This window comes from Equus asinus, chromosome 29 (assembly GCF_041296235.1).
Source record: "Equus asinus isolate D_3611 breed Donkey chromosome 29, EquAss-T2T_v2, whole genome shotgun sequence".
In the NCBI taxonomy this organism is placed as follows: Eukaryota; Metazoa; Chordata; class Mammalia; order Perissodactyla; family Equidae; genus Equus; species Equus asinus.
The window spans coordinates 14,490,618-14,515,316 of NC_091818.1; positions in this window are offsets into that span (position 1 = coordinate 14,490,618).

The window sequence follows — 24,699 nt, forward strand, 5'->3', positions numbered from 1 at the left end:
GCAGATTAGATAGCTTTGTAAAAAATGCCCATGAATTAACTGAGTGGTAGTCTGCTTTAACTCTTTTTGTTTTCTTTTTATGTTGAAGAGTTTGCTGTTTATAAGCAGGATTCCAGTACCCTAAGTCTACATTGAGACATACTCGTGAAAGAACATCCTCAACAAGAGAGCACTTTAAGGACTAGAAGAGATGGAATCCAAAATAAAGGGATATTCCCTATGAATAAGCCAGCTTTGGCTGCTCTTCTTGAGCATCATACAATGTTTCCAAAATATCCCTGGCTCCTTGGCTGAAGAATTGGAGCTTATCAGTGAATCTGTTTATGTTGATTTGCATGTCTCAATTGCAATATGTCAATCATTATGATCTCATTAGAAGCCTTTTCTTCTTTCACCTAAAGTTTGCATGCATTGCATTTCTTAAACGGAAATATTAAAGGCAAAGGAATGCACAAAATTATAAGAACATGTTATATAAGCAATTTCTTCAAATATATTTCCCTCCCTGGGAGGGAGTTGAAAATACAGCTGTTTCCAGGATGTTTTGTCTCACTCTTTCCCTCTTCCCTTCAATTTGCTCTAGAAAATAAAAAAATTTCAATTGCATGCTCATATCTCAACAAAATACAAAGAATACTTTGAAAACCATAGTCCAAATTTTATGAAAATTTCATAGACTTTATTTCTTCACTAGGAAGAATACCCAATTTAAGTCATTTATTGAAAGTAGATTTTTGAAGACAGAGAATTGAGAAAAATCTGTTTAACCTGCCTTTGTCCTCTGGAATGGATGAAGTCTTTGATGTAATAAAACAAATACACATCTACAAACATATATGTGTGTGTGAAACAGCATAAATGTTTTGTTCAACACAAACCAGACAAAAACCGAACCTAAATAGAAAAATTGTATTTTAAAATGGGAATGGTTCCTTCCATAAAAGCAGAAACTGACAATTTCTGGTAAGAAAATAGCCAGGAGCGAGAGGAAACTTGAGGATGCCTGAATCTCTTCCATAGGGGAGATTCTGACTGCCAGCGTCACACACTCACATGTGCACACTCAGCCCCCCTACATTCTGGATGCGGGCAGAGCGGAGTCAGTATGCCTATCTAGATGTCTAGTAATATGGGACAGCAGGGGAAAATTTTTAGGAGAGAAACATTCAAAGATGGAAGATGAACAGATTTCTAAGCCCCTGTTAGTGAATGGCAAGAGGAATTTAAAGTATAATGCTCCAGATTGTTTTGAGGAAATTTACAAAAGCAGGGAAGAATGATTCCTCACTGCGCACTTAAGGTCATATTGCGTACGCAAAAGGCTGAAATCCTGAAAAAGAACCAGATAATTTTCCTTGGACAGACAAATATAGACTTAGACAACCTGATAAGTGGTAACACATGCTGTATAAAAGTTACCCGTTTAAGCAAAATTGACGTGATGACCGTTCAGAAAGTAACCCATGTAACTTCTAAGATGCTCTGACAGTGTGTCTTCAGTTTGACTTCCTCTACTGGAGAATGGTCCTGAGCCCTCTGCAGGAGGGAGACCTGGCCGCAAACTCAGAAGTGACGATTGAGTAAAACAGGATTAAAACAAGCAGGAAAATAAATTTTTGTACAACAATATTATGTACTTCTTATTGTAAGTAGATTTTAAAATTAAAACATATATATAATAAGGTGTAAAACCCTTAAGTGTACAGCTTAATAGATTACCAAAAGATAAATTACCATTAAACTACCATTCAGGTCAGAAATTAAACTTTGTCTATACCCCAAGACCTCCCTTTGTGTTATCTCCCATCAACTACTGTTTCTTTCACCCCCAAAGATAACTGCTATTCGGACTTACAGGGCTGTACTTTATTTTTAAATTTTACATACATAGAATGACATGATTTGAATTGTAATTGTCTTCTGTCCCAACTATTCTGCTTGTGAGATTCATTTAGGTTGTTGTACATGGTATTAATTCCTTCACCCTCCTTGCTGATGCTAATTGTCACACGGATTTACCAAAGTCAATTTCCTGGTTCTGCTAGAGATGAGTGTTTCAGTGACATACAATCTTTGTCTTTTACAACTATTACTGCTCTGGATATTTTGTACATATTTCATGATTGAACACACACACATTTCTGTTGGCTGTATCCTGGGAGTAAAATTCTCTGGGCCATAAGCTATGTGTATATTCAAATTTAATGAGTAATGCCAATAGTTTTTCAAAGTGATTGTCACAATTCACTCTCTAACCAACAGCACATGTGGGTTCATCCTTGCCAGCGTGTATTATTATGTCTTTTTAAACCAAGCTATTTGGTGTGTAGACTTTTACACTGTGGTTTTAAATTTCATTTTTTGGTGACTAATGAGGTTGAACATTGTTCCATATGCTTCTTGGCCATTTGAGTATACTTTCCGGTATATTAGTTGTCCAAATTTTCGATGTCTACCTGTTTCATTAGTTACTCAGAGAAGTATATTAAAATCCCCAACTATGACTGTAGTTTTGCCTTACTATTTCTGAAAATTTGAGGTTTACATATTTTGAGGCTATATTATTAGGAACATTCAAATGTAGAATTATATCTTTTTGGCACAGTTGATCCTTTTAGCTTTACAAAATGTCCTTACAAATACTAATGTTTATTCCTTAAAATCTAGTGTGTACGATATTCGTAAAGCTATTCCAGCTTTCTTTAGGTTTTTGCATGGCATATCTTTTTCTATCATATTGTTTTCTAATTTGGATTTAAATAAACTCTTTACTGCTGATCTTCTACTTGACCACTTTCTCTGTCTTCTTTTTGTTCTCCTTTACTGTCTTCTTTTAGATTAATTTAGTATTTTTTATTATTCTAAGTTTCCATGTGCTAGCTTGTTAGTTTTACATTCTTCTACTATCATTTCAGTGGCTTCTTTAGACATTACAATTTTCATTCTTGAATTATTAGACTTACTATGAGTCAATACTTTACATCCCAAACAAAGAAGAAATCTGTAACTCTCACTGTATTTGTCCTTTCAGGATTCTTGTGCTATTGTTTTTGAATTATTCTTATTCTGTGTTTTAAACAATATGAGACATATTTTTATGCAGATAATATTTATTTAGATTTTCCATATAATCACTCCTAATTTAGTCCTTCGTGTATTCCTTGCCTCCACCTACAAATACATTTCTGAATAGCACTTTTAGTATTGGGAGGTGGGGATTAACATTTTTTTTCTTTCAGTCCTTTAACACATGTTTTCTGGCTTCCATTGCTTTTGTCAAGAAGTCAGCTATCAGACATATTATAGCTCTTTTGCAGTTAAAGTATCTTTGTCCCTCTGGTTACCTACAAGAAATTCTTGTCTTTGTTGCTTAGCAGGTTTACAATTCGTGCCTAGCTATGGCTTTTTCTATATTTATCTTGCTTAAGATTCTTTGTGCTTCTTTATCTGTGACTTAACATCTTTCATCAAATTTTAAAAATTATTTTTTCATATATTACTACTGTTCCTTTCTGTCTCTCTTCTCAGACTCAACTTATGTATATATTAGATCTTTTACAATGTCTTCTACATCTCTTATGTTCTTCCCTACACTTTCCTCCCATTTGGCTTTCAGTGTTAGTGACTCAGAAATTTCTTCTGACTTGTTTTTCAATTCACAGATTCTCTTCTCAGCTGTATCTAATCTGATATTAAAACCACAAATGGATAATTTTTATTACTGTATTTGTTAATTCTAAAATTTACACTGAATTCAGTTTTATAGTTTCCATTTCTCTGATGAAGCTCTTGTTCTTGTCATTAAACTTATGGCAAATGATAAATTTAATTTTCTTCACAGATAATTTCACAAATTGAATTATCTGTAGGTTTGTTTCTACAATTTTTTTAAAAACTTTTTTTCCATTGAATAGAAATTATATATGAAATACTTTAGAGAAAATTTTAATATTCTATTTTAAATTATGTTGCAAAAAATATACCATATTTTTGGTGGGGTTTTTTTTGGTAAGGAAATTCACCCTGAGATAACATCCATTGCCAATAGTCCCCTTTTTTTGCTTGAGGAAGATTAGCCCTGAGCTAACTTCTGTACCAAGCTTCCTCTATTTTGCATGTGAGATGTCTCCACAGTATGGCTGCTAGCTGGAGTGGTCCATGCCTGGAATATGAACCTGCAAACTCAAGCCACCAAAGCAGAGCACACTGAACTTTAACCACTCGGCTGTCAGACTGGCCCTCTACTGAATTTGTTTTTGAACTTTTAGGAAACTATGCTACTTAGACAAAGGTTGTGTGTGAATGCATGTGTTTATGTATGTGTATGTATGTGAAAATCAAGGGAAAAGACTCAGTTCTACATTTCAGTTGATGTAGCATTGAATAAAGACACATGGTCAGGTCTGGTGTAGTACATCAGGATTCTTCAGAGAAACAGAAGCAATAGGATTTATGGGTACACAGAGAGAGGGAGATTTATTTTAAGGAATTTGCTCATGCAGTTGTGTGGCTGGCAAGTCCACAATCTGCAGGTCAGTTGAGCAGGCTGGAGACCAAGGAAAAGTTAATGTTGCTGCTCGAGTCTGAAGGCAGTTGGAGACAGAAGTCCCTCTTCCTCAGAGGATCTTAACATTTAGGCTTTCAACTGATTGAATGAGGCCTAGACATAGTGCAGAGTACAATTGCTTTACTCAAAGTCTACATAGATTTATGTGTTAATCTCATCTAAAAAATACCTTCACAGCAACATTTGGAATGGTGCTCAACCAAATATCTGGGAACCATGGATTAGACAAGTTGAAGAATAAAATTAACCATTACATATGGTGTGGTGAGATGGCTCAGAAGTCAGATAAGAACCAGAATTAACTAAAAGAACAAGTCCTACCCCTTCCCAGGAAATATTGCTGAGATTGTTGGATTTTTCACAAGTACCACAATGGAGTGCTTGCTAATGCTTATAGATCATAACAGCAGAGAAACTGATAGTGAGTTATACTATCATTGATAGTTTATGTACAATTTAATATTTTATTAGCTAATGTAGGAATATTAAAATGCACTCTTTTATGCACTGCAGTGAATGCAGTGGTAGTCATCCAAAATCTCCTTGATGCTGACGGGCTCATCCCCCATATTCTAGAGATATTTGTTCCTGATTACTCACAGCTGTGTCCCCTGTTGGAAAGTGTTCTCAAGTTCAGGAACTGCCACACTTAAGTTTATGACGTCTCCTAAGTGACAGACCATGGCCAATGACTGGCCTAACCCCCATACAACAATTTAGGACAATTCTGAGGGACAATTCCAGCTCCAGCTTCAAGGTTCCCTGTAGAAGTGCCTGTAGCTACATTTGAAACTGCACTATAGGTCAACCTTTTCCCCTGTCCAATCCTGCCTTCCTCATCTCCTAATAGTTATAATTCTTCATAGTATTTCCCAACAAATTTAACGTGCATGTCTTAAGTCTGTGTCCATGAGAAGCAGAGATTTGCATGCAAAAACGTTATTGGTGAGTATTCTGAACAACATTACCTGTAAGGAAATAAGAGTGTAGCAAAAAGTTGAACCATGATACAATTGCAACTAAGGCTTTATCCAATTCCGTAGGGAGTTTAGAGCAGAGATACACTTCCATAGTTATCCTGAATTGAAGCAAGTGATCTGGGCCTTTGTCCCTTTATATGGAGAAATAATTGAATGCAGGCTACCCCTGATAAGGGAATATAACTTTGGGTGAGGAATAACTTTTTTTCTTTTTCAAAAAAAGCCAATATCCTTGGAAGGGACTTCCTTTTGAACCACCAGCAGGCACTACTCTCGGCAACTGGGAGAAGGAGTATCTTAGTCCCTAAGGGAAGATCCAGGTAACACATCAGAGTGTTCACCACACCATTGAACTCTCTGTCTCATCTTCTGTTTCCTGATGCCAAGAGTGTTCCTAGGAAGCAGATTCTAAAATGTGATTTTAGACCTAGCTGCCTGACCATGAGGACCTTTTTCTTTGTGGTAGGTAGTGCACGAACAAGGATTGGTCTGCAGCAAGAGTCTAACTCTTTAGACTTTCAGTAACATAAACTGAGAGGGAACACAAGTGAAAGGAGATGTGCTGGCTGCTGCGATATATCCAGTGTAAGGGAAATGATAGCTATAAGGCTTTGGGAATTTGCTGGTTGTTGCTAAGCACAAATGATTTATTAAAAGAGCTAATATCAGACTTATGGGGGTTAATTACTAATTCAGGCAAAATATGAGCACCAGAGTATCTCCTTGATATGACCCCTTACAACTAGAAGGCAGACAGGGGGAAGACCAGACTTGGCATTTAACTTTAAAAGTAATAAAGCATCATGGAAAGTTTTCAGCTCTGCTAGGTTTCATATGCCAATGTGAGGGTCCAGATAGGGAACTAGTGAGATCTGAGACTTTGGATAGAAATACCTGAGTAGATGCATCTCATAACCTTGAATACCTACATTCCCTTAAACCTGCTGCATCTGCAAAAGTATCCCATTCACTCTTATCAAAAGTTAGTCTCTTCTCGCCCTTACTTGTTGATCATATAGAAGCCTCAAATGAGGCAGGTGTCTTAGAACACAATTCTTGCCCCCACCTCAAGACCTAACCCCCCACCTCAAGATCTACCCCCATTGCCTCTCCTGAAAGCAGAACAATAGAAAGCATCAAATCAAATCCCAGCATAGCCTTTCTGGCAATATTCTAAGCCTGCTAATCGAGGGCAAGGTCTACCGAAGAGAGATGCATAATCTGGTTAATTATAACCTGGGAACCAGTGGCATGCATGGAACTGTATTATGAGAATGCTAGATTATGTGATGCAGAACATAGATTTGGAAAAGGGATAGTTCACGGATATTGGAGCACTCTCCCATGATACAGGCTGTATCACCCTGGGGAGAACCCAAGAGACATTGCCAATACATGGCTGAGATAGACTGTGGAAACTTGGAAAAAAGCAATCTTCACTAAAAATAACACCTCACTAAGTGGAATGCCAGGATGGCCAGAGTAGATGATGAATAAAAAAATCAAAATATAAAGAGAGGGCTGGTCCTGTGGCTGAGTGGTTAAGTTTGTGTGCTCCTCTTTGGTGGCCCAGGGTTTCACTGGTTTGGATCCTGGGTGCACACGTGGCACAGCTCATCAAGCCATGCTGAGGTGGTGTCCATGTGCCACGACTAGAAGAACCTATAACTAGAATATACAACTCTGTACTGGGGGGCTTTGGAGAGAAGGAGAATAAGAAGAAAAAAGAAAAGAAGATCAGCAACAGAGTTTAGCTGAGGGCCAATCTTTAAAAAAAAAATGTAAAGAGAATTGGAAATATCAGAATAGAGTAAATCTAGAATTCCTACCAGCTAAATGTTTTATAGGAGAGGTCAGAGGATACTCCACTTATCAAAATGATAGCAAATGTGACAGTGAGAGGGACAGAAGTGTTACTGAGATGCACAGTAGTGGTTGTCTGTAGGAGACCGGGGCTGATGGGAGGCAAAGCTATTACGGAGCTGGGAACCCTGACAGCAAAGAGAATGAAATAACAGAAGCCACATGTTGGTGCTTAACTGTCAGAAGCAAGATTTGGAAAAATTATTGTACTAAATAGCAAGATAGCTGTGGCAGCCAGAGTAGGGAGGCCCAATGCTAAGAAAACTAAGGAAATAATTAAGAAAACACAGAATCCTTTGGGGTGAGATAAACGGGCATTCAAAGGAGGTATTACTCTTCTGGTGGAGCACATAAAGAGCTTGGAGTTGTCACTCCATCCTAACAGCAAGTGAAAAAGTGAATAAACTGAAAAATCAACAACTCTGTGGGATAGCTACAAAAGGTGTAACAAACACATAATGGGAATTCCAGAGGAAGAAAAAAGCAAGGAAAGAACAGAAAAAATAGATGAAGCAATAATGACTGCAAATTTTCCCAAATTAATATCAGACACCACAGATCCAGGAAAATCAGAGAACACCAAGCAGGATAAATGTAAAAAAGAAAAAAGCCCTACATCTAGGCATAGCGTATTCAAAGTGTAGAAAATCAAAGATAAAGGAAAAGTCTTGAAAGAAACCAGGTAGAGGAAACAACTTAGTTATAGAGAAGCAAAGACAAGAATTACATCTTTCTTCGCAGAAATCACGAAAGCAAGAAAAGAGTGGAGTGAAATATTTAAAGTGTTGAAAAACCATGAACCTAGAATTCTGTACCCTGTGAAAGAAACCTTCAAAATGAAAGGAGAAATAAAGATTTTCTCAGACAAACAAAAACTGAAGGAATTTGATGACAATAGACCTGCCTTGCAGGAAATGTTAAAAGAAGTTCTTTAAAGATAAGGAAAATAATATAGATCAGAAACTTGGATCTACTCAAAGTAAGAAAGAGCATCAAAGGAGGAAAAGTGAAGGTAAAATGCCTTCAATTTTTCCTATTCTGAATTGATCTAACAGATAACAGCTTATTTAAAATAATAATAGCAGCACCGTATCCATTATAAATACGTATTACATATTTATATGTATAATTATGTATAAAGGAAATGAATGACAATAATGATGCAACGGGTGGTAAGGGGGAATTGGGAATATTTTGCTACTATGAGGTACTTGCACTACCCGTGAAGCAATACAGTGTTATTTGAAAGTGGACTTGGATCAGTTCTAAACGTATATTGCAAACTCTAGGATAACCATCAATAAGAGTAAAATAAGAAATATAATTGATATTCTAAGAAAGGAGATAAAATAGAATCATATAAGTTTCTCAATTAAAATCACAAAAGACAGTAAATGAGTGGAAGACAAAAATAGGATCAAAGAACAAGAATAATGAATAGAAAACAGCAATAAATATGGTGGACATTAATCCAGCTATATAGATAATCACTTTAAACACCAATGTCATGAATATACCAATTAAAAGAGAGAGATTGTCAGAGTGGATCAAAAGCCAAGCTTCAGCTATATGTTGTCTACAAGAAACTCATGTTAATATAAAGGCACATAAAGATTAAATGTAAGGGGATGGAGAAATATATACCATACTAACACTAATCAAAAAAGAGTGAGATTAGCTTTATTAATTTCTTACAGAGTAAACTTCAGAGTAAGGAAAGTTACCAGGGATAAAGCAGGGTATTTCATAATGATTAAGTGGTCAATTCTCCAAGAAGAAATAACATTTCATAAAGTGTATGTGCCAAACGAGAGAGTAAAAATGTGTAAGACATAAACTGATAAAATTGCGAGGAGAAATGGAAGAATTCATTATTATAGTTGGAGGCTTTAACACCCCCCTATTAGAAATGGGCAGATCCAGCAGGTAGAAAATCAGTGAGAACCAGTTACACTTAACAGCACTAATCAATCAACTAATATAATTGACATCTACTGACTATTTCAACCAATATCAAAAAAATACACACTCTTCTCAACCTCTCATGTAACATTCACTAAGACAGACCATATTCTGAGCCATAAAACACATCTTAACAAATTTAAAAGAATGGAACTCATATAATGTCTGCTCTCATACAACAATGGAATTAAGCTAGAAATCGATAACAGAGATAGCTACAAAATCCCAAAATAGAGATTAAATAAACAACGTATTTCTAAATAAAATATTGGTCAAAGAATAAATCTCATGAAAAACTTCTAAAAATATTATTATCTAAATAAAAGTGGAAATACAATATATCAAAATTATTGAGATACAGTGAAACTAGTGTTTAGAGGGAAATTTATAGCATTGGATGTGCATATTAGACAAGAAGAAAGATCTAAAATAAACCATCTAAACTTCCACATTAGAAAACTAGAAAAAGAAGAGCAAATTAAATCCTAAGCAAGCAGAAGAAAAAAAAAAAACAACAAAAATTAGAACAGAAGTCAATAAAATTGAAAACAGGTCGTTGATAGAAAAAATCAAGAAAACCAAAAGCTGGTTCTTTGAAAATACCAATAAAATCAATAAGCCTGTAAACAGGTGAACCAAGAAGAAGAGAGAAGACATTTATTAATAATATCAGCAATGAAAAAGGAGATATCTCTATAGATCCCATGGATATTAAAAAGTTAATAAAGGGACGTGGACCATTTGGACATTCCACGGAACATTACTTTGGCTCATTACATTAATGACATCATGTTAATAAGCCTGGATAAGAAAGAATTGGCAAGCCCATTGAAGATTTTGGTAATTTATATTCACTAAAGAGAGTGGGGTATATTCTATTAAGATTCAGTGCCTACCACATCATTAATGATTTTAGAGTCCCATTTGTTTGAGGCATGCTGGAGTATCTCTTCCAAAGAAAAGAATAAATTATTGTATCTTGCACTCGCTACCACAAAAAAAGACTCATAATGCTTGAAGGCATCATTGGGCTCCTGGGGCAGAGCATCCTTGACAGGGCAGTACCACTCCAACCTTTTTAACAGACCTGGAGGGCTGCTATTTGAGAGTGAGGCTGAGAGCAGGAAATGGCTCTCCAACAAGTCCACACTAAGGTAAAAGCAGTCCTGCTGCATGGACCATATGTCTCCACAAACGGTAAAGTAATACAGATTTCTATTTTGGGAAAAGATACTGTATAGAATTTATGGTAAGCAACAATAATAGAATGATACTGTAGACCCATTCTTCTGGAACAAGGCCGTGCCATCTGTAGCAGAAAACTAAACACCCTTGAAAAAGCAGCTCTTAGAGTGCTTCTAGGCCCTTTTGGAGACTGAATGTCTGATAACAGCCATCAAATGACTTGCATACAGCTCCCTACAATCAATGAATTGCATCCTATCGATCCAATCACTAAGCAGGAAGGCCTGGCCTGGCAGCAGTCCACCATATTACAGAAGCGGTTCATCAGGATTGGGTCCAAGCAGGGACAGAGAAAAGTAAAGAAGGTCCAAGTGTGGGTACACGTTCATGGAAGTCCATGAATCTTACCTGACACTGCACCACCCTAAAGACACAGATCAAATAGAATGGTGGGATAGCCTCTTAGATATAAAACCAATGCACCCAGCTTGAAGATAATACCCTGTAAGGGATGGGATGCTGTGCTCCACAAATCACCGTGTATGATGTGGTGAAATTTTCCCAGTAAACAGAAATCGTGTGTCCAGGAACCAAGGAGTACAAGTAGGAGTTGCTATCTTGCTGTTACCCCCAGTGACCCACAAGGGGCAATTTGTGCTTCCTATCCCCAAAATTTGTCTCTGTGGGTCCAGAGATCCTGACTCCCTGAGGGGAATGCTTGCACCAGAAGACACGGTAATAGCCCCATTGAGCTTTAAGTGTAGTGATGTAGGTTACTTTAGACTCATCATGCCAATAGGGAATGAGAGGAGTCATCAATCTAGCAGAGATCATTTATCTTACTTATCAGGAGGAGGTAGGGTTGTTGCTGTTGTGGTAGGACAGAATGTGAATCACATTCAGATGTCTCGCTGGGGTTTTTCTTGGTGCTCCATGCCCACTTTTACATAGGCAAGTAGAGTAGCCATCATCTGAGAGGGACATCATAACCAGGGCTCAAATCTCTCAGAGATGAGGCTCTAGGTCACCCTACCAGGCAAGCTGAGCAGACCAGGAGAGGTGCTAGCTGAGGGCAGAAGGAATCTTGAATACGTGGGGAAGGAGGAATTAATGAATATCATTACAAGCTCAAAATCAACATGCAACCTTTCTCTTATAAGTTTTTCCAGGAAAAAAGAGCAAGAAGGATTCTGGAGAAGCTCTCTTCCAGATGGGGCAAATGTTATAAAAGCTAGTGTCGTTATACAACACAAAGAGTGATACTGCGGTCCGATTTCAGTTGCTGACTACCAACAGCGGTTCCTCATGGCAATTGCACTCCTACCCAGGACACAGCCTTCCCCTGGCTATGCCCCCTCTCAGGGTCTGGGGAAGTGGATAATGATTATCTGATATGGGGATAAATTAGCCCAGTTCCTTTGCTTCAAGGTGGGATAATTTCAAAAGCCCATTGGAGTTTCCTGTGGAATCAGCTGAGATCTTAGTTGCAACCAAGTTGTAGCTCAGTTTCTCCCTCTGCCAAGTCTTGCCTTCCTCACTTCTCTATGGATTTATCTCCAAAGAGCTCTTCCCAGAAAACTCTCCATAGGCACCTCTTTGTTTCCAGAAAACTCAACTGAAAATACACACACACACACACACACAACTAGGGGACTAAATTAATCTGCTTCTATCCATTTTGCTCAGCTAATTAGACAATGGTGCTAAGGAGATAAAGTTGATGATTACTTTTCATCAGCAGAAACTGAAGTGAGGGCTGGAAGCCACGACCTATTAGGTTTCTGTCAGTAAAATACTAAGTCTAGCACACATCATGGACTTTAATTAGCTCATAGATTAGTTTTCTCCTCTGACAGAGAATATAATATACAGAATATAATTCCATAAGAAATGAATCAAACCCAAGTGATTGATATAAAGGATACAAACGTTTTATGACAAGGGAACCAGGGAATATTTATAGCTCAAAATAACACCATAACAAACACCATTCTATTGAGGTCATAATAGTGTATAACACTGAGAAATTTCGATTGTACATTATTATTGACTGCCACCATATATATGTGCCCCTTTAGGCCTTATGCCCACCCCCTAATCTCCTTCCCCCTGGTAACCACTAAGTCTGTTCTCTTTGTCCATGTGTTTACCTTCCACATATGAGTGAAATCATGCAGTATTTGTCTTTATCTGTCTGGCTTATTTTGCTTAACAAAATATCCTCAAGGTCCATCCATGTTGTTACAAATGGGACGATTTTGTCTTTTTTTAGGGCTGAGTGGTATTCCATTGTGTATATATACCACTTCTTTATTGATTAGTCTGTTGGTGGGCAGTTGGGTTGCTTCTATGTCTTGGCTATTGTGAATAATGCTGCAATGAACATAGGGGTGCATAAGTCTCTTTGGATTGTTGATTTCAAGTTCTTTGGATAAATATCCAGTAATAGGGTAGCTGGATCATATGGTATTTCTATTTTTAATTTTTTGAGAAATATCCATGCTGTTTTCCATAGTGGCTGCACCGATTTGCATTCCCACCAGCAGTGTATGAGGGTTCCCTTTTCTCCACATCCTCGCCAACATTTGCTGTTTTTTCTCTTGGTGATTATAGCCATTCTGACAGGAGTAAGGTGATATCTCATTGTAGTTTTGATTTGCATTTCCCTAGTGATTAACGCTGTTGAACATCTTTTCATGGGCCAGTTGGCCATCTGTATATCTTCTTTGGAAAAATATCTGTTCATGTCCTTTGACCATTTTTTTTAATCAGGCTGTTTGATTTTTTGTTTAATTGTATGAGTTCTTTATATATTTTGGATTTTAACCCTTGTCAGATATATGATTTGCAAATATTTTCTCTCAGTTGGTGGACTGTCTTTTTGTTTTGTTCCTGGTTTCCTTTCCTTGCAGAAGCTTTTTAGTCTGATATAGTCCCATTTGTTTTTTTTTTCTTTTGTCTCCCTTGCCAGAGTAGATCCTTCTAAGACTCATGGCAAAGAGCGCACTGCCTATATTTTCTCCTAGAAGTTTTATGGTTTCACATCTTACCTTCAAGACTTTTATTCATTTTGAGTCAATTTTTGTGTATGGTAAAAGATAATGGTCTACGTCTACTTTCATTCTTTTACATGTGGCTGCCCAGTTTTACCCAACATCATTTATTGAAGAGACTTTCCTTTCTCCTTGTACGTTCCGGGCTCATTCATCAAAGATTACCTGTCCATAGATGTATGGTTTTATTTCTGGATTTCAATTCTGTTCCATTGATCTACGTGTGTATTTTTCTACCAGTATCATGCTGTTTTGATTACTATAGCATTGTAGTATCTTTTGAAGTCAGGGATTGCAATGCCACCAGCTTTGTTCTTGTTTTTAATTCTTGCTTTGTCTATTCAGGGTCTTTGGTCACCCCATATGAATTTGGTTGCCCCATATGAATTGTTCTATTTCTGTGAAGAGTGTCATTAGGATTCTGATTGGGATTGCATTGAATCTGTAGATTGTTTTAGGTAGTATGGACTTTTTAACTGTGTTTATTCTTCTGATCCACGTGCATGGAATATCTTTCCATTTCTTTATGTCATCATTAATTTCTTTCAATAATATCTTATAGTTCTCATTATGTAGGTCTTTCACCTCCTTGGTTAAATTTATTCCTAGATATTCTATTCTTTTTGTTGCAGTTGTAAATGGGACTGTAGTATTGAGTACTCTTTCTGTTAGTTTGTTATTGGAGTATAGAAATGCAACTGATTTTTGTATGTTGATTTTGTACCCTGCAAATTGTCTGTAGTTGTTGATTATTTCTAATAGGTTTCCCATGGATTCAGTTTTTGAGATAAATTGAGAAGGATAGGTATTACATCTTCTTTGAATGTTTGGTAGAATTCTCCAGAGAAGCCATGTGGTCCTGGACTTTTATTTTTGGGGAGGTTTCTGATTACTGTGTCAATCTCTTTACTTGTTATTGGTCTATTCAGATTCTCTATTTCCTTTTTATTTTTTTGTTTTTGAGGAAGATTAGCCTGAGCTAACATCTGCTGCCAATCATCCTCTGTTTGCGGAGGAAGACTGGCTCTCAGCTAACATCCGTGCCATCTTCCTCCACTTTATATGTGGGACACCTACCACAGCATGGCTTGCCAAGCAGTGCCATTTATGTACCTGAGATGCAAACCGGAGAATCCCAGGCCTCCGGAGTGGAACATGTGAACTTAACTGCTGTGCCATGGGGCCAGCCGTTCTATTTCCTTTTGATTCAGTTTTGGGAGGTTGTATAAGTCTAAGAATTTATCCATTTCTTCTACATTGTCCAATTTATTGTCATATAGTATTTCCATGTTCTCTTATAATCCTTTGTATATCTGTGGTATCTGTCGTAATTTCCTCTCTTTCATTTCTAATTTTATTTGTTTGAGCCTTCTCTCTTTATTTCTTAGTGAGTCTGGCTAAGGGTATGTCAATTTTGTTTATCTTGTCAAAGAACCACCTCTTAGTTTTATTGATCCTTTTTACTGATTTTTTCGTTTCATTTATTTCTGCTCTAATTTTTATTATTTTGCCTCTTCTGCTGACTTTGGGTTTTGTTTGTTCTTCTTTTTCTAGTTCTGTAAGGTGTAGTTTAAGATTGCTTACTTGAGATTTTTCTTGTTTATTAAGATATGCCTGTACTGATATGAATTTTCCTCTTATGACCACTTTTGCTGTGTCATGTATGAGTTGGTATGGTGTATTTTCTTTTCCATTTGTCTCCAGATATTTTTTGGTTTCTCCTTTAATTTTTCCATAGATTCATTGGTTGTTTAGTAACGTGTTGTTTAGTCTCCACATATCTGTCACTTTCCCAGCTTTTTTTTTTTTGCAGCTGATTTCTAGTTTCATAGCATTATGGTTGGAAAAGATGGTTGATATGATTTCAATCTTCTTAAATTTATTGAGGTTTGCCTTGTTTCTCAACATATGGTCTAACCTTGAGAACGTTCCATGTGCACTCGAGAAGAATGCTATTCTGATGTTTTTGGTTGGAGTGTTCTCTATGTTTCTATTAAGTCCATCTGGCCTAGTTTTTCATTTAATGCCACTGTTTCCTTGTTGACTCTCTGTCTGGATGATCTACCCATTGATGTGAGTGGGGTGTTGAAGTCCCCTACTATTATTGTGTTGCTGTTAATTTCTCCCTTTAAGTCTATTAATGGTTGCTTTGCATACTTTGGTGCTCCTGTGTTAGGTGCATAGATATTTATAAGTGCTGTGTCTTCTTGGTGGAGTGTCCCTTTTATCATTGTATACTGCCCCTCTTTGTCTCTCATTTCCTTTTCTACCTTGAAGTCTGCTTTGTCTGATAGAAGCACCACAGCACCTGCTTTCTTTTGTTTGCCATTATCCTGGAGTATTGTCTTCCACCCCTTCACTGTGAGCCTGTGTTTGTCTTTAGAGCGGAGATGTGTTTCCTGGAGGCACCATATTGTTGAGTCTTGTTTTTTTGTTTTTTTCTGCTTTATCTCCCCAAACCCCCCCGGTACACAGTTGTATATCTTAGTTGCAGGTCCTTCTAGTTGTGGGATGTGGGACGCCGCCTCAACGTGGCCTGACGAGCAGTGCCATGTCCACGCCCAGGATCTGAACCCTGGGCCGCCGCAGCGAAGCGGGCAAACTTAACCACTCAGCCACGGAGCCAGCCCCCGAGTCTTGTTTTTTAATTCATCCAGACACTCTGTGTTTTTCTATTTTTGGGGGGGGTGGGAAGATTAGCTCTGAGCTAACATCTGCTGCCAATCCTCCTCTTTTTGCTGATGAAGGCTGGCCCTGAGCTAACATCTGTGCCTGTTTTCCTCTATGTTATATGTGGGATATCTACCACAGCATGGCTTGATAAGTGGTGCATACGTCTGCACCTGGGATCTGAACTGGCAAACCCCAGACCACCGAAGTGGAACGCACAAACTTAACTGCTGAACCACTGGGCTGGTCCCCACTCTGTGTCTTTTGATAAGAGAATTCAATCTATGCACATTTAGAGTGATTATGGATATATGAGGACTCAATGTTGCCATTTTATCACTTGTTTTCTGGTTGTTCTGTATTTCCCTCATTTCTTGTCCCATGTATTTCTGATTGCCCGTTCAGTTTGGTCATTCTCTATGATAGCTTTCTCTTTATTTATCGTTTGTGTCTGTGTTCTGATTTTTTGTTTAGTGGTTACTGTGAGGTTTGTATAAAAGATCTTTTAGATGAGATAGTCCATTTTCTGATAGCCTCTTATCTCCTTAATCTGAGCAAATTCCATCCCTTTCCTCTTCCCCATCTAAGTTATTGGTGCCACAACTTATTCCATTTTGTGTTGTGAGTTTGTGATTAAAATGAAGTAATTATAGTTATTTTTGATGTCTTCCTTCCCTTTATCTTTAGTGTTATAACTAGGTGTTTGCTAACCTCTTCTGATAGAGAGCTGCAATTTTGTGATTTATCTGTCTATTTATCTCCTTGCTCAAGGCTTTGCGTACCCTTTCCCTTTTTTTTTTCAGGTGTGAGAGCCTTGTTGATCATTTTTGTAAGGGGGTTCTTGTGGCAATGAACTCCCTCAGCTTTTGTTTATCTGGGAAAGTTTTTATTTCTCCGCAATGTCTGAAGGATATTTTCACTGGATAGAGAATTCTTGCATGAAAGTTTTTGTCTTTCAGAATTTTGCATATATCATTCCACTCTCTCCTAACATGTAAGGTTTCTGCTAAGAAATCCGCTGAAAGCTTTCTAGTGGTTCCTTTGTAGGTTATTTTCTTCTGCCTTGCTGCCCTTAATACTTTTTCTTTGTCATTGACTTTTGCCTGCTTTACTAACATATACCTAAATGAAGGTCTTTTTGCATTGATGTAATTATGAGTTCTATTGGCTTCATTTAATTGTAATTCCAGTTCCTTCCCCAGGATTGGAAAGTTCTCAGCTATTATCTCTTTGAACAAGCTCTCTGCTCCTTTCTCTGTCTCTTCTCCCTCTGGAATGCCTGTAATCCTTATCTGCATTTCCTAATTGAGTCAGATATTTCTTGGAGAATTTCTTCATTTCTTTTTAGTCTTAGTTCTCTCTCTCCTCTTCCATCTGAAGCATTTCTATATTTCTGTCCTCCAAATTATTAATTCTGTCCTCCACAATGTCAGCTGTTATTTAAGGATTACAGATTTTTCTTTATCTCAACCATTGTGTTTTCATCTCCAACATTTCTGATTGGTTTCTTTTTAAAGATTTTATTTTTCCTTTTTTCACTCCCAAAGCCCCCTGGTACATAGTTGTGTATTTTTTGTTGTTGTTGTGGATCCTTCTAGTTGTGGCATGTGGGATGCTGCCTCAGCATGGCTTGACAAGCAGTGCCATGTCTGTGACCGGGATCCAAACTGGCGAAATCCTGGACTGCCAAAGCAGAGCAAGCAAACTCAACCACTCAGTCACGGGGCAAGCCCCATGTTTTTCTTTTACAGTTTCAGTTTCTTTTGTAAAAATTTCCCTCTGTTCATTAATTTTATTCATGATTTCATTGATCTGTCTTTCTGAGTTTTCTTGTTACTTGTTGAGTTTCTTTATGATAACTATTTTGAATTTTCTGTAATTGAGATTGCAAATTTTGGGGACGTCAGAATTGATTTCTTGGAACTTGTCATTTCCTTCTGGACTGGAGTGTTATTATACCTCTTCCTGCTGTTTGATGGAGTGGACTAGTGCCTTCACACAGTGGTACTATCTGGTCACAGATTCCACCTGCCACCACTGGGGATGGGGCAGGAGATATGTATTCTGAGCCAGCCTTGTGCCTGTGCTTTGGAAGCTGTGCCAGTTAGGGTCTGTTTGCTTTGCCCACTGGCTACTGCGGCTTTATACATGTAGGTGTGCAGGTCCTCTGGAAGGAGTCCCCTGCTCTGGCCTTCCAGCTGAGCTGGTACATCAGGTGGGACAGGGGGAGGGACACTTTTTCGTTGAGCATGATCCTGGGGGTGTTCCCACTCTGCACTCACTGTCTGCCCTCCTGGACTGCTTGGCTTGGTGAAGATGGCCCCATGACTGCTTATCCTCCATGGTGTTGAGTGTTCCCACAGGCTGAGAGGCAACTCCAAGGCCATAGACATTCCCACGGAGGGCTGCCCCTTCTCCCCTCTCTTCTCAGAGTTGTGCACTGACTGCCATACACAATCCTGCACCCTAGATCACTGCTCTTTGCAGAGGAGGATGAGATCCCTGTACCTCCTTCCACTGCCTCCCAGGGGGACAAGCACCTCCACCTTCAAAGTTATGGCTGTGTGGATCTCTCAGACATCTATTGTGTTGTGTGAATGTCCTCTATTGGCTTATGCATGTCCTTTATGTTGTATCTTAGGAAGGAGAGACTAAGGGAAAATCTCACTCTGCCGTGATGCTGACATCACCCCAAACCCACCCCAAACCCACCCCAAACCCAATGATTTTTCATACTAGAGTTTGTAGGCTGACTATCATTATCTGTTACATTCAGTCTTGTAAAACTCTCCAAAGCATTCTGAAGCTTCAACAGGCTTGTGAATCCCTGAAGTATTTATGCTTTGAAGGAACAGAAGCTTTGCTCTTGTCAAGGGGGAGACTGAGCCCTTCTTCATTTGGAGATATTCTGATGATTCGTTCCCTTGGTGTGGCTCAGGGGCAAGCACCTCGAGTTCATCGGTCCTCCCGTTTGACAGAGAATAGAGTAGGACTGTACCCGCGGCCTCTGGCCTTCAGCCCAGCACTGTCCCACTGCTCCCATGCAGAGCACCTATTCGTGGTTTATATAACTGCCTTATTTCTTTTTCAGGATGCTAAATTGTAAAGAAAATTCATATCATTTTTCTGATCTTGCTGCCTTTTGCAACCATTCCCAAGTTCATGACTTCCACTGAATTTGTTAACATACTTGCCAGTTTCCAATCCTGCCAGCAAATGTGACTGCTGCTAATGCTGCACACAGAGGCACCCAGCCATTAGCCATGCATTGTGTATTATCATGGTGCTGCATATTTAATACTAGCCAATTTAAACGGATTATATGGGTGAAATTCTTCAAGAGTACATAAACAAGTTATTTTGGCAGAGAAATTCCACTTGAAAATGAGAATAAGTATATGTTGTTTGCATGAAAGTTATGGGACCCAAACAATCCCTGAAAATAAAAAGAAATTCACAATTAACAGTGGTTCTTTGTCTTGATGGAAAGGTGAGATCTCACCCCAAATGTATAGTATTCAGTGATATTTTTCCACCTTTTGTTTTAAAAACAAATTTTTAAATGGCAAAGGGTAACATGGGAAGGATAGCTAGACATAGTATCAGAAAAAAATAATTAATGTTTAAAATTTTATACAATTAATTTTTTTAAGATTGGCACTTGCGCTAACATCTATTACCAATCTTTTCTTTTTTTTCTTTTCTTTCTCCCTGAAGCCCCCAGGGCATATTTGTATATTCTAGTTGTAGGTCCTTCTGGTTGTGCTATGTGGGATGCCGCCTCATCACGGCCTGATGATTTATTACTTAAAGACAAAAGATTAAAAAATCCAGTATTTGTGCACCTCTTTATTTGCTCTAAGATAAATAATAAAATATAATAAGTTACAGACAAGAGCAGGCTTATTAGATATCTGTGGCTCCTTAACAAATTATCCCAAAACTCGGTGACTCAAAACAATATTTATTATGTCACAGTTTTGTGGGCCAGATGCCTCAGGCTCTGGGTCTCTCACAAGGCTGAAACTACTGTCAGCCAGGTCTTCTGTCATCTTAAGGTTTGGCTGGAGGATCCACTTCCAGGCTTAGTTTTGTGGCTGTTGGCAGCCTCAGGTCCTCTTGCCTGAGAAGTAAGACCTTTCCACACAGACCTCTCCAAAAGGCAGCTCAAAACATGGCAACTGGCTTCACTCATAAGCCAGTGAGAAAGCAAGAGAGGGCAAGCAAGAGAGAAGTCACAATGCTTTTTGTAACCTCACCTACAAAATAACATCCTAGCGCTTTTACCACTGTTCACTGGGTCCATTGTATGTTTAAGAGGAAGAAGTAGACTGGGACATGAGTACCTGGAGGTAAGGGTCATTCAGGGCCTTCTTAGAGACTGCCTGTCGCAGCAGGCCATTGCTGAAAACCACTCATTCATGTTTATAAAAATCTTAAGACTCTTATTATATATAAAGATATCATTTAAAGCAAATATGTTTTTCCTTCAAGGAGAAACATGACTTTGAATTATAGCTTTAGTCTGATATTATGCCTTTCTTGGAAATAAATAATAACGGGCTTTTAAATGCATTGTTTGGTAACCTCTTTATTAGTAAGAATAATATATGGAACTTTGGTGGCATAATAAACCTATCATCAATACCATAGCAACGTCCTCTTCTTTAAGAGATGCTGTGAAGTCCTGATGGAGTCAATCTTCTAAAAATGTCTCAATGACTTTCCACAGAAGAGTTGCATTTGTTCCAAAGATACTGGATGCTATTTAAAAAGCAAAGAAACAAGCAAAAGTACTTTATTACAAACCCATGGTTTTGAATTATTAGTTTAACCAGGCCAACTAGATTGTCTCAATAGTGTGAGGTAAATTTGTAGGATTATAATCCAAGAGAACAGGAATCGTGCTTTACCCTTTCATCCAATTAGCCACTACTGGCAACTGGGTCTCAAAGTTTACCTACCTCAGGACCACCCTAATATTTGTCTTCCATCCTTTTATCACTCATTCTCAATGACATCTTTTAGTTTATATACCTACATCTCTGCCCAACTCTGGTAACTAGTCTCCCTGTGACTAGTCTCTCGAACAGCTGAAAATCCCTCCAATATATATGGCAGCATAATGGTCACACTACTCTCTTATTTAACATCCTTCATTAGTTTACTGACACCTGAAGGATAAATCCCAAACTTGTTTTAATCAAGTACAGACCTTGCCTGATTTCCTAGACTCATCTTTATTCCTTTGTTAATCTAGACTTTCCTATGCACAACTATTCAAACTATACTACTGACTTAGTCCAATAAGTAAATACTATTCTTTTCTTATGAATTCAGCTATCTCTTTCTCTATGAAATATATCCTGATTTTAGTTTTACACCCAGTTGAACTCTTCCCTGCACTGTTTTTTTAGATATATTTCTATCATAATACCTTAATATTAAATTTCTTTGATGTTTTTACCCTTCTTAAAACTTCCTGAGGGCAGACACCCTGTCATATCTTTGTGTTTTGAGAGCCTAGCTCATAGTAGGCACTTGGTTTCTCAATGCATGGAGATAACATCTCATCCCCGATCAGCTTTCAGTCTTGAATCAGGAGCATCTTAATTGGTTTGGAAAATGCTGTAGTTCTCTGAATTTGGAAAACTATAGAAGTTATGGTGCGAATAGCTATCTTGTTTCTATAATATTTTAGATATAAAAATATCTAAGAATTTCTCTTGTTTGGAAAATGGTTCTAAATTGCTATAGGGTTCCAAGATAATAAATTTCATAAATAACAGTAATTCTGGAAAGTCCTTGGTATTCTATGAACAAAATCAGTTCCCATAAATTATAGTATTGTTTAACTAGAATGTACTTAGCTATCTGTTTTCTGGGAGTTGGTCAAAAAAATTATTTCTATCTAAGACAGATAACCAACCTGAAGTAACCCTGTAAAGAGGCTGAGAACATTGTATGTCAGTCTGTGCAGGCCCACTTTGAAAAGAGAGATAATGACATGGATGGAATAGGAGTAAATCTATTCTCCCTTAAATGCAAGACAATAACAAAAAGAAATAGAAACAGAAGAATCAGTTTTACTGAGAGATCTCAGGCAATTGCAAATCATTGCCTTCTAATGAGCCATTCTTCTTCAGAAGAGGGAATCTAAGTGGCCACATATTGCTGGAGCTGACACTTCACCCACTGGGAAGTGAGGGCCATCTCTAACAAGCTGGGAAGTGAGATAATAGGGTGAGCTCAGAGAACTATGACAAAACCATTGTGTATTTAATTCTAAATGCCCCGTGAGGTCAAAAGCAGTTTGTACCCTGCCTTTGTTAGTCTGGTATGGTGGAGGGAACATGGCACAGGAGAAAGATCTAGACTATCTCTCTGGCTTCTCATAAAAACTGCCTTAACTCCTAAAACGAAGCTGAAAATAACTTTACAGAATTGTGCATATATTATAAAACTCTGTATAATCATAATCATTCAAATCCATACATATTAAATGGAATTTAAAATATAGAGATACATTTAATTCTCATTTTTTTCTTTCCAAAATATTTCAAAAGGAAGATAAGCCATTATGTAAATTGTAATAGTTAATTTTCATATCATAAATTTCTTTAATGCTGAATGCTAAGGCTTTAAATACTAAATTAAATTATCTTAAATATGAAAATAGAGGCATACCAACCTAGGAAATGTTCATGGTATGTGTTTCAGCCGCCGATCAAGAAGTCTGCTTCATGTGAAGACATTCGTAATGTTTAAGAAAAATCCCTGAAGACTTTCTATCTTTTACCTCCTCCATCCTACAGAATATAAAGCTCAAATTCATATTATTCAGTTGAACTTCCTTCTGATTTATTGTTATTAATGTAGGACAGCATTTGCCTGACACTAGACTGCAACCACTCTGGCCAAAGCAGCCTCCTGGCTGCGGGCTCCTCCTGCCAAGTCCACACTGACCTCTGTCCCGAGCTCCTCCACTAACGAGGAGGAGACAGCGCAAGGGAAGCATCAGCGCTCCTTCAGTCCCTCCTCTCGAAGCCCATGGTCAAATCAAAGCCACCTGCTCTTCACTTGCTTCCCTTGACATCCGCTCGAATGAAATCTCCCTCTCCAAGGCAAAGGAACCCGGAACGCTCCGAGTATAACCTGGCATGGTGCACCTCTTCAAGTGAAACACCCACACGGGCACTCTGCCGTAAATGGGAGGATGAGGATGATTTATATACCTTTCACTTCTTCCATGAAGCTCCTATTCACCAGGTCTTGGTGATGTTTTACCCAGAGATGAGAGGCCTAGGGGCAGCGAAAAGATGCCGTCACTTTCTCTAGTTTGAGAGTGAGTATTGTTCCACCTCATTGCCAACATTTTCATGTTATAGTGACTCTTCGTGATTCTTCTTCATATTAAAACTTTAAGGCTTTTCAAGACCTTCCTTAATGTTGAAAAACGATAATGTAAAATTCCAAGCAATATTCCAGATCAGAATTTTGGAATAAGAAATACTACTGGTCTTGTAAGCTGCATGATAATGACAAACAAACATGTTCAATTGAGTATGCTTTAGGTTAAAGGGGAAGGGACATTTTAACTACAATTTGTAAGTAATAAGTTCCTGTTTTTAAGTTGTATTAGAGATAAATTTCCCAAAATATTTTGGGATCATAATACTGGCACTCTTCATTCTGTTTTTCTGTTACTATTTGGAGCTCTGAACATATTTTTAAAAATCTGAAGCAAAATTGAAACTTCCTCTGGAAAACAAGTTGACAAAATATACATCTATGCACAAGACATATATTCTAAAATATTCTGAACAATACTGTCACAGGGATCAAGACCAATATATTAGTATTTTCTAGCCTTTGTCTTCAAAAGCATGTGGGAGCCAAGTGTATCTGTAATTGCTTTTCAAATTTTGCAATTCCGGTTTGAGACTTGTAAGCAATTATTTTGGAAAATTTTCTAGTAAATATAGAAGATGATTATTCTTATCTCATTTGTGCATTAGTTTTGAAAAGCAGCTGATTGCCATCTCAATAGTTCTAGTGAGATCATCTTGAAGAACAGGGCATTCCAAACAGCAGATTACAAACATTAATGAACTTACTCTGAACAATAAGCTGCAATAGAAACAATCTGAATTATCCAGTAATAAAAGGCCTTAGAATAATTGACCTATTTTTGAAAATTCAACTTTTTTAAAGAAATCACTGCTTTAATAACAGAAAAAAATTACATTTATAGTCTATCTCTTATAGATACAGAATACAAAGGGAAAAATTAACATAGCATCTGTCTTTCAAAGAGTTTATGGCATGGTGACAGAATGAATAATCTAGTAGCACTTAAATATATGGTGACAAGCTTGGTCAAGGGACAATTTTAAGTATTAAGAAAGCTAGACTTTGC